We start from the raw sequence: 12,410 nt of genomic DNA, 5'->3' as shown, positions 1-12,410 counted from the left end.
ACAAAGAGTCATTGCAGAATTGAGTTATCAGATTCGACAACTTCACTACACTAATTAAATTTGATGACTCTTTCCTTTTGCAAGAGTACAAATGATTGCATACCATTTTTAACAGAATTTCAACTAAATTCACGTTCTATTATATATATATATATCATTACTATTTTCTTGTTTAATGATTTTATACTTGTTTGTAATTATCTTTTAATTATAAGCATCTGCAATAGCGATATGAACTCTTTCACAAAATGACAAGGGTCGACTAACGTTACTTATAACTCCTATAAATAGCCACAAAATGATCAACTCTTTCACAAGTTATTAAGTATGGCAGGGCAACATGGTGAGGGAACTCCAGGCTCCAATTTACAGATTGAATATGTGCAAACCGCTACTCCATTTAAGGAAACTGATCCACAGCAGAGACGCCAAGTGTTGGTGACAGATCCAGTTGGTTTAGGGATCTTCCAGAGGTGCTTTAACATACTTCTTTACTACAAGAAGGTGGTGGAGGATGAATCTGGTTTGATAGTTGCTGGTCGGATGAAGCAATCGATGGCTCGAGCTTTGGTTCATCAACCATTGCTCAGTGGAAGACTACAAAGAGGTGAAGATGGCCATGCTGGATTATAACTCGTGTCCAATGATAGTGGCCTTAGGCTCATTGAAGCTAGGATCCCTATGACTTTGTCAGAGTTTCTCGATAAGGAGAGTAGAGACGATGAAGCTGAGCTTGTCTTTTGTAAGGACATTGATGAGCAAAATCCTTAGTTCTCTCCACTATTTTATGTTCAGGTACATGCTGTTAGTGATTGATCTCGAGAACGCAACGGAAAAATCACAAATTAAAACAGAAATCAATCACTTTCTACGACAAGATCCGGGTATAGATCAAATTGCTTACATGTTAATAAACAGAAAACTGTACAATATAAATCATAGTAAATAATCCATACAATGTAATAACTACTTCATACTAGGATACGTATAGAAATACATCAAGTAAATATATTTATATTAGCAAAAGTAAATGGGCCCAAAATTTTCTTTTAATACATTTAATCTTTCTTTATACAAAGTAAGGCATCATAAGTAAAAGTTATCAAAAACAGTGGACAGTGTAGCTATTACTCCTCGCTTGCTGATGCCCATCCGACCGCGTCCTCACCTAGATCCTGCAAACACAAAGAAAAACAACGGGGTGAGCACAAAATAATGCTCAGTAAGTAAATCCTCTACTCGTCTATCCCCGTAACTCTTTCTCTTAATTCTTTCCTTACACTCTTCTCATCTCATTTATTTTCTCTTTCTGTTTCTCTTTCACATAGCTCTTTTCTATTAACTTTCTGTTGTATGTCACGGCCTCATCTTACCAGAGGCACGGCTGAGTGGAGATCACAAAGCACCCCAACCCCCATCTTCGTAACTTCTATCATTCTCTTCCTTATTCTTACTCATATTTCTCATTCTTCTCACTTGAATGTCACGGCTCTCTACCGAGGCACGGCCGGTGGAGTTCACAAAGCACAACCCACTCTTCGTGACTTCCGTTGGAGTTCACAAAGCACCAACCCACTTTTCGTAACTTCCGGTTGGGAGTTCACAAAGCACCAACCATTCTTAGATTTCTCATTCTCTTTACTTTTAGAGTAGTCATCAAAAGTTCTTTACTCTTTCTCAACACTTCTCAATGCACAATAAGCATAAGGATGGTTCATGCTTAAAGTTTCTTACTTAATCACTTTTGAAATGCACAAATGCAATATTGCATCAAAACTGCCATTCTGCGCAGGTCCACTCAAGAAGGCATACTTGAGTTATACATCTCGGATTGCTACGGTTTTGGTCTCGTTTTAAAGCTGATAGACAGGCTACAACTTTTTTTTTTGGTCTCAGCCCAGTTCAAACCGTAAGTCGCCCAAAAAGTACCAGAAAGTCACGGCAGTGACAGGGCAGATTTCACTTAGCATTTCATCAAACAACTCATATGCATAAACAAACCCTAATTCATTATCATTCTATTTAGTTCTCAAACCATCCAAAATGAGAGAAAAACTCTCTTATAGCATCACATACCTACATGGCAACACACACTCCACAAAAATTTCTCCAATTCTTCCAATTTCAACCCATCATAAAATCATCACATTACTTCTCATATTCAATATATCCAACAATAAGCTAAATACATCATACATCTCATCTCAATTTCTCACTAATCACACATATGCATATTTAAATAATCTCTACTCACTTGAATTCTTAATTTAGCTTGAGTTGGATTTGAGTGGAATTACTTACCTTGTGCTTGAGTAGTCTCCTAAACTCCTACTCTTGTTGGATTCCAATCTTCTCTTAACCCAAGCATAAACTTTATAAGAACTCAATCTTTACACAAATAAATCATAGATAAGAGTATGAATCCTACCTTTTGATACCAAATCAAAGCCCTATGAAAAACCACTTAAAAGCCCTCAAAATCCTTGGAGGATTGAATGAAATTTGAGAGAAAAGGGGGAGGAGTGTGGCGGTGGAATGAAGAAAATAAGGGTTTCAAACCCTTAACACTTTAGTTTATAACCACACTTTCCCATTATGCCCTTATTCTTTCTTTGAAATTCCATCTATGTCCCTTAGTCAATGACCATAATGCCCTCATTTTATGCATTCTCTATGAATTCTATCTCTTTTCACTCCCACACAATTTCAACTAATTTGAGTGAAAAGACCATTTTACCCCTAATGAAAGTTTAAGGGATTTTCTTACATTTTTCTCAAAATAACTTTCAAAAATTCAACTAAGGCCAAACACCAATATTAACAATATTCGACCCAAATAAAAGCAAAACAATAAACATTTAACAATACACCATACTACTATATAACCTACTCAAGTGGGGCGTTACATACAAGCATCAGAACACATTACCAACTTTGGAGACTCCTTCAATCTTTGATTTCGCTTGTCGATTCAAGAAGAGATTGCACGACGTTGTCCCACGAAGATAGTCCACAAAACCATATAGTTTTACTAGAACTAATAGAAGACTTCAAGAATCAAGTGAATCAAGAAAGAAAATCTTTGATTAACACACTATGAAAAACGGTTGTGAAGGAGAGAGAAAGGTGGCTAGGTGTTTCTTTTCAATGAATGAATGAAAAATTATACGTTATGTTTTATTAAGTTTCACTTATATAGTGTCACTTAATTAAAACCCTAATCCCAATAGGAATAGCCATGGACTCTTAAGTTAATCAATCATTGCAACCAAACACCACCCTTTTATGGTATTTAATTTTAATTGATAATTCATATAATTAAAAAAAATTATATATATATATTACATTTATTATTAATAAATGGGGTGAGCATTCGGGTACCCCTCCATTTTCTGGGGGAACGAATCGAAGAACCGCAAGTGCAGGTTCTTCAATTCAAGGAACCGGAACCTAAAAGCAGGTTCCGTTCCTTTCCAGGGTACCCTATAAAAATCAATTACCCCCCTACTAGTTTAAAAAATGACAAAAATACCTTAAAGTTTACAAATACACCCCTACAAATATACTATTTGGGTTTAGGGTTAATTATAATGTATATTATAATTACTATAAAATTGTTATCATTTAATTAAGTATTGTAATATTGTTTATAAGTGAATGTTATATTTTAAGTAATCATACCATAATTTATAATGTATGTTATAATTAATAAATTCTAATCATTTAATAAGTATTGTGTAATTGTAAAATATTAACTACTGTTATAATATAGTCATAATCAATTAAGCACATCATTTTAATTACTTATCTTATATTAATATATGATCATACTATAATAGTATAATGATATGTTATATAATTAAGTAATCATACTATAAATTATAATTAATATTATAATTAATTAAATTTCAAATCATTAATTAATATAAATATTTAAATGGAATGTTATAATTGATTAAGTAATCATATTATAAATATATAAGGTATGTTATATTATTAAATTTTTAACGTTTATTAAATAATGTATAATATAGTAAAATTACTAATGTTATAATGTATGTTTAAATTATACTAATTTGTAATCATTTAACTATGGTAATGCTAAGTTAAAGTAAGTGATCATAATATATGTAATATAATGTGTATAATTTAATGAGTATTATTTAACTAAAAATAAAAAAAATAAGTATGCTTATAATGGTTATAATAAAATTTTTATAAGTATTTAATAATTAAATTTTTCATTTTTTAAGTATTGTGCTAATGTTTATGTAGTAAATTAGTAATTACTAATCTTAAAAATATATCATAACTCATAATCATTAAGTAATCATTAATTATGTAATGTTATAATTAATTATGGATGCATACTAATGTATTGTTAGTGAATAAGTAATCAGATTATAGATCTTAATGTTATATTATAATTAATTAAATTTTAATCATTTAATTAAGTAATGTAATAATATATGTAGTAAATTACTAATGTTTATAATGTGTGTTTAAATTTATAACTAATTAGTATAATTTTAACTATGTAATACTATATTAATTAGTGATCATAATTAATGTAAGTACTAATGTTTATAATTTAATTAAGTAATTATTTACTATAATGTAATATTAATTAATTATTCTAATCATTTTATAAGTAATCTATTGTTTAATGTAATGTTATAATTAATGTTTATAATATAATGTCATAATCAATTAAATAATCTCTAATTATTAATGTTATATTAATTATTTAATCAACTAATTATACTATAAGAAATAGTGAAATGTTACAATGAATTAAGTAATTACTAATAAGTCTTTAATATCTATTATAATAATTTGTTATAATAGAATATTATAATTAATTAATCTTTAATTATAATGTATGTTACCAAATTATATAATCGTACTATAAATTTTAATGTAATATTGTAATTAATAAATTTCTAATCATTTAATTAAGTATTATGCTAAGTTTATGTAGTAAATTACTAATTACTAATATTATAAATAATGTCATAATCAATTAAGTATCATTTAATTATGTAATGTTATATTAATTTATAATCATACTATATGTAATGTATGTGAATTAACTATTAGTAACAACTACTAAATTTTTAATGTAATATAATAATTAATTAAATTTTTAATCATTTAATTAAGTTTGTATTAATATTTATAATAAATGTTATATCGACTCGTAATTATACTATAAATCTATAATTAATGCTATAATTAATAAATTTTTAATATTTATTAAGTAATATACTAAATGTTATAACTTATAGTCAATTAATTAATAGTAGTAATCAATTAATTAACTATAATTAATTATACTATAAATCAATAAGTATGTTATAAAATTATAATTAATTAGTAATCATTTAACTATAATGTAATATTAATTATTAAGTATGATATTAACTAGTAATAATTTATTAATGTTTATCAATTTTCGTATATAATTAATTATTACTAATTTATTATGATATACTTAGAACTGATAATTGAAGTAAATAACTAATATTTATTACTCAATCAAATATACTTTTTATTCAAAATAATTCTTTTAATCATTAAAAATGTAACACTTTTAATTGGATCATAATTCCAATTATTCACTTAATGTTAATCAAAACTTTAATATTAATGTATTATAATATATTAAAGCTTTTAATATGGTGTAATTTATATGTAATAAGTATAATTGTATTCGTATATTTATTTAATTAGGTTATTCTAAAAATTTAACTTTTTCTATTTTAAATTTTTTTATATGTAAAATAATAGAAACCCTCCATTATTCACATTTCACAAATATTTCATTGTAGTCCAGGTTCCAAAATAGGTTCCAAACAGGTTCAAAAACAAGTTCCAAAACAGGTTCAAAAACAGGTTCAAAACAAGTTCAAAACAGGTTCCAAAAATCGGTTCCAAACCAGGTACCCCCTACAGGTTCCAAACAGGGTACCCTTTTTATAGGTTCTGGTTCCTTCACACACAAGAACCGGAACCACACAGTATCGGTTCCAAAAATTTGGAACCGGAACCTACCCGCACAGTACTGGTTCCGGGTAGGTTCTGGTTCCGCTTTTGGTTCTACCCCTCGATTCCGGTTCTACCCGCTACCCGTGCTCACCCCTATTAATAATAATCCATTTAAATATATGCGCACATATATTTAAATATAATCTCACTAATTTTAATTTTAATATTAAAATTAAATACATGCAATAACCTCAGCAAATTTAATTGCACTATGAGATTACCAAAATACCATTTCATCCTAAAAGATGAAAATACCCTTTTCACAAAAATGATTCTTAAATTATCTTCTAAGTGTGAGACCTGTAGGCTCCTTATCATATCGACAGTGAATAGTATCACAATTAACACCAATTAATCGTCTCACTACTCACAGACCAAGATTGGCCCCTAACAAGGCATCATGGCCACCCGATGGATTCGGATTCAGCGAAACAGCTATCTGTCAACGATATGGTTGCCGTGCAATCCAATCATTTCATCATCTGTTATCTCATCGAGATTGAGGAATAGAAATAGTGTCAACCTCAAATATCCTCGACATGTTTATATTCAGTTAATGGACCAATGACCAGAATAATAAATTGGATTGAGCAACAACTCAATCCCACTGTGGTCACAAATTTAGTGTCATTGCCATTTACTGAATTACCCAGTGAGACAACTTCTCCTGTACCCAGGAGTGATGAGTCCTTTGTCGATCCACTATAGTCTCGATACACTTCTCAATGTAGCCAATCACTACCGTATTGATAGCTCTGAATAGAACTACGTTGGACTAGTGTCAAACTACACCAATTGGTGCACAAGGCGATTTGATGATCTCAAGTCTAAGGATCACATGCACCACTATCCGTTAGAGGATCTATTCCATAGACACTAGGGTTACCATCCATATGGAATCCTGTGGTGGGTCTATCCAGTGAACTTGCCTCTAGCAAGCACCCATGCATTGCATCAGGTTGTCGGCAAACAACCTTGACAAGTGAGATCAGTCACTGCCTTTCGACAAGGTCGTTCAACACTATGATAGCCTTACCATATTATCTATGTCATTGGTCAGAATAATACTGGGGTTACGGACGTTTCTAGAATAGCCACCATATGTGATCATAGGGTTCTCACTATCAAGATTTGAAACACTTGATATCCTCGTCACGGTTCTACCATCCTAAGGACATATATCATTACATATAACTATGATTTACACGATATAAAAGAATATGCCTTTCATTGATAAATAAACATTTATTTACAAAGTCAATCTTACAATAATTGATTGGCTTTAGGGCACCTACTCTAACACATGTATTCTCTGAATTTGGTTACTTCATACGCTTTTATTATAATATATGTATTTAATTTCATTGGTTTTTTTTTTTTTAAATTTCAGGTGACCCATTTTGAATGCGGCAGATATTCAATCGGGATGAGCTACAACATCTTCCTTACAGACCTCTTAATCACGAAAAATTTCCTCAAGAAATAGGTTAATATATATTCACAATTAAATGCTTTCCAAAGCTTATGATGCAATTGAAACTCCTGTATTCTACCTCCCTACTTTCAAAAAGACTAGTGGCCTCCCAAGCATTCCCATCATCAGCTCTGACCAAACCAAAAATTGTGGCAAAACAATGATCTTCAAGGTTACTGATGAAAATGTTAACTTGGAAAATGAATTGGGCAAGAAACTTGTTATGCCTAAAAAATCAGGGCTAACGTAGGCTTACGTCAACGAGGACCAATCAGAGTTCAGGAAGGCATTATGCCGTCTAGGTGCTGCCACGTCGTCCAAGGACAGAAAGAGTAAGGTTGTCATCAGCTTGGCAGGTAAAGGCTTGGCGAGTGAATGGTTGGGAGTCACCCACCTGCTGAAGCCTTATGCAATTTTAGGATATCTTCCATGCAACTGGCCAATGGGAAGCAGGGTAGGAACTCTACGGCACCTACCCGCTGGCAGACCCGTAATCATTACCTAGAAACCTCTTACTATAAATAGAGAGCTCCCCTCTCATTTTTCAGGACTCTAATTATGATAATATAAACACATTCTCTCTCTCCCTCTAAGTATTTCTGTTCTCTCTGATCGCTACATGCGACCTGATTGTAATATTTTATAAATAAAAAGACAGTGGACGTAGGATTTTCTTTGAGCATCCGACCCACTTTAAAAATCTTCTCCCTTTTATTCATTTCATTTTCCAGTTCACGTGTAATTTCTAAGTCCGCTTAGCATTTTGCAGGAGCGAATAGTTGGTGTCAAAATCAAGCATCAACAATTTGGCACTAGAAGGAAGGCCTGATTTAGTATCCGCTCTTCATCAGGAATCTCTGATCAATCGAGTCTGTTAGCTAGCAAATGGCCCGTGGTTTCGAAACTGAGTGAGCTAGCCCCAACAACGAGGAGGTCCCCTGGGTACAAGATGACACTTCTCCCTACATGCTCTTGATTCAGCATAGCACCGCGGCAGACATTCCTTCGAGCTCACAGCTTGACCTAACTGTGATATATTACCTGTACCACCAAAGTCCGACAAGGCGGTGCCACTACCAAAAACACTTGTAGGTAGCACTAAAGCGTGGAAACGGGTGAAGGCCCATGCTGCGCGCACCACAATGCGTAAAGGCAAGGGAAAACAAGTGGCAAATAATGGGCCGAAGGGCTCTAAGGGAACAATAAATACCGGTCGCAAAATAGGTAGAATACTTGTGGCTTTGCGACTTGGCGACATGTCGCATCATGAACCGTCCTACACCACATCGCATGGGCATCCCCATAAGAGTGCAAGGCAGGGAAATCCCCAACAACCGCGGGTGGGTTCTAACCACTGCAGAGGTTGGGCTAACTCCCCGAACCTTTCATTGCCTTCACATGGCTCTAGTCAGCATGTGTCAAGATATGCCAGAGCCTTCAACTGAGGTGAGGAAGAGTCTAATCTATGGTCTTTCCTCGACCGTAATCGTGAGGGTCGAACCCACGTTGTAGAAAGTGATCCTCAGGTAGCTGTGCTGCCTCAGATTGAAGAGTTACAGTAAGCTTTGGATTAGCTTAGAGCTCAACAAAATGATCGTGGGCAGGTTGCTAAGGCGTCTCCCTTTTCTTCGACAGTGTTAGTTGCTCCTTTCCCTTCCAAGTTTAGAATGCTCGATATGTAAGCATTCAATGGGAATTCTGATCCGCAAGATCACCTTTATGAGTTTAACGACCTCATGGAGCTTCACCAAGTTTCCAACTTGGCTAAATGTCATTGTTTGGCAGTGACCCTAACTACCCACGCCAAACGCTGGTTTAGATCATTTTTGCCAGGATCTATTAACTCATGGCAATAGGTGAGCTCATTATTCTTGAGACACTTCCAGGTGAATAGGAAGTTCTCAATGTTGTTGAGCTATCTAAGCAACATACGACAGGAAAAAAATGAATCCCTCCAATCCTACATTGACAGGTTCCACAGGGAGCTACACAAGGTGGCTAACACACCTGAAGAATCTGTTCAGACTCTCATTATTGTGGGAGTTTGCCTACAAACCAACCTGTGGAAGAAGCTACAATCCGAGGATGACATTTCCCTCACCTGCTTCTACGACTTTATGGAGAAGTACCTCCAAATAGAGAATTTTGTGGCCACTCTCAATCGTCACAACCTCGATCCTTCGACCAGTGCTCCCAACTAAGGGGAGGGTAGTAGAAGAGCTGATCGCATGTGGGCTAATGATGATCAGCGGAAGGGAAAGATGCTACGGTTTGAGCCTAAGAAATTCCATGCCCAGGTTCCTCATTGCAATCACGACAAGAATTAGTATACTCGTTTGAACACATCAGTATCTATTATTTTAGACAAGTCAGAAGAGGCCAGCTTGCTCAGAGAACCGGCACCCACGAAAAATCCCTCTTCAGTAAGAAATAGCAAGAAATATTGTTGTTATCCTTAGGATAATGGGCACCACACTGATGAGTGTCGAGCTCTCAAGCTAGCAATTGAAGACCTCATTAAGCAGGGCACTCCAAGGAGTATGTTGATGGTCCGACTTCCGTTTGGGAGAAGGATCAAGAGGAATAGGGGAAGAAACGACGTGGTTGTAAGGGTCTCTACTTCATGGGGATCATCTTTGGAGGACCGCACCTCGCGAGGAATTCTCGAGGTACCCAGGAAAGGTATGCTCAGGAAGCTCGCCATGACCCCGTGAGTGTGATGAGCACGACGTCGCAACCTGCTAAGGTTTACAGAGAAGAAGAGATTACCTTGTCAAAGAAAGACGCGCTGTGATTGCATCATCCCCATGAGGATGCACTCATCATCGCGCTTGAAATAGGTCGGTGCGAAGTCCACAGGATGTTGGTGGACAATAACAGCACTATGAACGTCTTATTTCAACGAGCTTTTTAGGAGATGTAGTTGGATGAGACAGATCTAAAGCCTACCTCTATCCTTATCTATGGTTTTACTAGGGATCATCTAATTCCCAAGGGAACAATCGCACTCCCGTCGCTTTGGGAAAGACCAACGAAGTGACCAAGATGACGAATTTCTTAGTGGTAGACTATTTGTCCACTTTTAATAGCTTTCTGGGACAACCTCTACTATGAAGTTTCAAGGTCGTCACCTCCATTTATCATCTAAAGATGAAGTTTCCCACTCTAACGAGGTGTGGAAAAATGAAAGGGTCTTAGAGTGAATCTCACGACTGCTTTGTAAAGGCAATGTAGATGGCGTGCAACGGGAAAGGGAAGTCGGTGGGCATTCTTGAACAGGCAATGGCGATCAGCAGGATTGAGCCACAATAGAGTCCAGTGGAAGATTGCATAGATCCTTGTGTTCAAGAGGAGTATTCCCATAGTGGGTTGGTTGAGTCTCTGTCGAAGATATATGTCGACTAGAATGAGTTGACGCGAGTGTTGAGAATCAGGAGTAATCTCAGCCTGCAGCTCAGTACAGGTTTAATGAGCTTCCTCAGACAAAATATCAATGTTTTTGCATAGACTCATACTAATATGGTTGGGATCAGCCTGAATATAATATGTCATGCACTCAATATCGATAACGTGGTCAAACCAGTTTGCCAGAAGAGAAGAGCCATGGATCTAGAGTGCTATGTTGCCCTTAAAGTTGAGGTGGATAAGCTCTTCTCAAACTAGTTCATTTAGGAAGGTCATTGCCCGAGTTGGGTCGCCAATCCGGTTTTGGTGAAGAAACCCAACAGCAAGTGGCGAATTTGCATTGATTTCTCTAACCTCAACAAATCCTGTCCGAAAGACAGTTTCCCTTTGCACAAGATCGATCAGCTCGTCGACGCCACCTCTACACACAAGCTGTTAAGCTTCATGCACTCCTACTCGGGGTATAATCAGATCTCGATGTATGAGCCTGATGAGGAGCATACCTCGTTTATCACATATCGGGGACTGTACTATTATAAGGTTATGCCCTTCAGCCTAAAGAACGTTGGGGCAACCTATCAGCGTTTGGTTAACCATATGTCTTTTGAGTAGATCGAGAAATCAATGGAAGTTTATGTCGATGACATGCTGGTTAAGTCACATGTCGCTTTAGATCACATAGCACATCTTTCTGAGATGTTTGACATACTTCAAAGGTATAAAATGAAGCTTAATCCTCTCAAGTGTTTGTTCGGAGCATCCTCAGGGAAATTCTTGGGGTATATGGTTAACCACCGGGGGATTGAGATCAACCTCGAAAAGATCCCAGCTCTCCTAGATATGACAAGTCTCGTAAATCAAAAGTAAGTTGAAAGCTTGAATGGGAAGATAGTGGCTCTCAATCACTTCATATCGAGAGCAACATATCGATGCTTGCCATTCTTTAATATACTCAAGGTAAACAAGAAGTTTGAATGGACTCTGGAATGTGAGCGAGTCTTCCAAAGCATAAAATAACATCTCAGAAAGCTGCCTCTTCTATCCAAGCCTCTTCCCAAGGAGATTTTATTTATCTACCAGTCCATCTCCCAGTATGCAGTCAGCCAACTCTCATCTCAGAAGAGGGCAGAGTTCAATGGCTAGTGTATTATACAAGCAAGTGACTTATGGACGCCGACACACGGTATCTAGAGATGGAACGATTAACCTATGCCCTGTTGATCGCTTCCAGCAAGTTGTGACCTTATTTCCATGCCTATACCATCAATGTTTCGACCAACTACCTACTCAGATAAGTTCTTCAGAAGCTGATAAGTTGCATAAATTTAGTGTTTTTAGGTTTGTTTTTATAGCCTTCTAGTTAATTTCTCATTTGTTTTCTTTGTTTTGATTAGAGGTGGAAAAGTGACCCGCCCGGCCCGTGGCGGGTTACTTTGTTTGGCGGGCCGGGCCTAACCCGCCCGCCAGCCCTAACCCGCCGGGT

The 12,410-nt window shown here is 35.7% G+C and overlaps 1 pseudogene; it reads left to right on the top strand.

Annotated features, from left to right (window-relative positions):
- Positions 1–327: 327 nt before the first annotated feature.
- LOC116119385 lies at positions 328–7,772 on the top strand (annotated as a pseudogene).
- The last annotated feature ends 4,638 nt before the right edge of the window (positions 7,773–12,410 follow it).

This window comes from Pistacia vera, unplaced genomic scaffold, assembly GCF_008641045.1.
Source record: "Pistacia vera cultivar Batoury unplaced genomic scaffold, PisVer_v2 Contig888, whole genome shotgun sequence".
NCBI classification, from domain to species: Eukaryota; Viridiplantae; Streptophyta; class Magnoliopsida; order Sapindales; family Anacardiaceae; genus Pistacia; species Pistacia vera.
This window is presented reverse-complemented; position numbering and strand designations above follow the sequence as displayed.